The following is a 2,500-nucleotide window of genomic DNA, read 5'->3' as shown; positions in this document are numbered from 1 at the left end:
ACACACACATTCGCAAATATGGGTGCAGACATAGAAACAAACTGTGAAACAGATATATAGATGCAGATGTATACAAACACAGACACGCACAGTAAAGGACACCCACAGACACATGGACACGTTCAACCACACAAGCGTGCACACTCGCAGGCAGCAATGCTAACATACTCGTGTACAGATGATGACATTTATTATTTTGAATGATAATTAGAACTAAGGCATAAAACTCTCAAATTCCCCAATAGTTACATGAAAATATTGTTGAGCACTTTGAGATGAAAATAGTGTAAAGGCTGTTAAAAGGCAAATCATTTTTATTTTACTTGAATCTTGTTGATAGACTGAGCACCCCTATCCGATTTAGATGCAGAAGGTGAAAGCGATCTTCGTCCCCGTGCTACCCTAGCTGTCTATTACTTATAAAATTATCCCTGTCCTGTCTCCCTCTTCGTCTTTACAAAGTATGCCTATACCTACACTGTGTTTATCCACCTCAACTCCAACCACATTCACTCACGTCCCAATGATTTCTTTAACAACTCTGTAAGATGATTTATACATTTTGTTCTGGCTGACGGAAGAGTATTTTACTTACTAAATTATTTTTTTCCTTCTGTGATAATCCCTGAGCTGAATGAAATAGATTGTCATGACCCTTTATTTCTTATAACACTTCCAAATATCAATTAGGTCATCTTTTGTAAGTCAGAATTGCTTTTGTAGAGGGCACCGCTGAACCAGAGGAATAGGAGATATCCGAGCCTTGGTTCATTCCATAGTTGAACAAATTTACTTGAACTTAATCAGAAAAAAATAGACGAGCTACTGTCTTGATGGGCTGAAGGTGTTTGATATGATGCGCTAGAATTCCACAGTGGGTAATGAGCGCCTTTGCTTTCCTGAATAAAATTGCCTCCCGACAGCCAGAATATAAGCATACGTGACAACGAGCGTGCTAACCAAGATTTAACCCTCTGAGTGGTGAAAATGTCTCTCGGCTGATTAAAATCACCTGTCAAAAATATGCATTATAAAAGATCACTCCATTTTCGATAACCAATCTTGACCCAAGAACAAATCTATTCTTGAAATCAACATGTTATCATGTTTTTGTCCATTATCAATCCCAATACCGTGAACACAGTTGCAAACAGTGCTACCATCTCTATCACCATAATTAATATTTGTGGATAGGAGGTAAAGGGAATATGGGCTGAGGGAAATACTTTTATTCCTGACTAGTTTCGCCTGAGTAGCTTTCCTCTGAAGAAGCCACTCAAGCAAAATTAGTCACGAATAAAAGTATTTCCATCAGCCCGTGTTCCCTTTACCTCCTGTCCACATTCGTCACAATATTCACACATAATCAATGTTACCACCACTACCATAATCGTTTCCACCACCACTTTTCACCATTACAATCGCCATCACAATTATCACCAACATTACCACTATGGCTACTATTACTACTACCACCTCCATCACTTCCACTACTTCCACAATTAACATCATTAAGTATACCTCCATTGTCACTACATCCAAGTCCACCTCCATCTCAGCTTCCATCTGTCTACTACAGTCACCGACATCGGCTACCTCCGCCACAACAGCCACCACTGTATACAAGTCGGCCTGTATCTGTCGGTGTGCATAAGAGGAGCGGCTCAAGAGTGACCTGCCGTGAAATTGCCCCCAAACAATCCCTTTTCGCGTGAGAAATAGACTAATTATGCCACCTTAAACCGGGCGTCCATTCTGAAGTGGTCGGGAGATTAAGGAGGGTGTGTAGGTTCTCACAGGAACTCTGGGTCGTGTCAGGTCATTAAGAAGACCGTCAGGGGGACCGTTTGTGAGAACGTCTGTGAAACCGTCTGTAGGACAGGTCTGTAAGACGGCTTTATGACTGTCATCACAACCCGTCTGAAAGAATCGTCTGGGAGATATGATTGAGACTGTCTGGAAGACTCGTCTGGAAGACAGCATAGGAAACTCAAATGAGAATGTTGTTTTGGAGTATCTTCTGGAAGACTCGAATGTGAAATTATGTATCTGTGTGACCGTCTGTACGACTGTGTGGCACCGTCTGGGAAGGTCGTTTAAGATAATTGTCTGTGAGACTCGTGATGACTTGCATGAGAGAACTCGTCTGGCAGAGTTATGTGAATGAATTTGGGTGATTCGTAAAGGGGACTTGGTGACCGTCTGAAGGATTGTCCGGGAGATCTGTCTGGGAATATCTTCTGGGAGGAGGCGAAGAAAGAAAACGGGAAATAATTGAGGAAACAAAGAAAATGGGGAGTAAAATTTTGCACAATTACAAAAAAAAAAAACCGCCAAATTGCGTTATCTAATTATATTTCATTCTATTTTCATATTATTTTCCTTTTTTTATCATATCTCATTTATTTATTCATTTGCTGATTTATCTTTTTATTCATTTATTTATTTGTTTATTTGTTAATTTGTTCATATGTTTTTTGTTCATTCATCTATTATTTAT

The sequence above is a fragment of the Oratosquilla oratoria genome, chromosome 8, assembly GCF_046742065.1.
Source record: "Oratosquilla oratoria isolate Oo_2021 chromosome 8, ASM4674206v1, whole genome shotgun sequence".
Classification (NCBI taxonomy): domain Eukaryota; kingdom Metazoa; phylum Arthropoda; class Malacostraca; order Stomatopoda; family Squillidae; genus Oratosquilla; species Oratosquilla oratoria.
The sequence above is the reverse complement of the archived record's forward strand: the minus strand, read 5'-3'. Positions refer to the sequence as shown.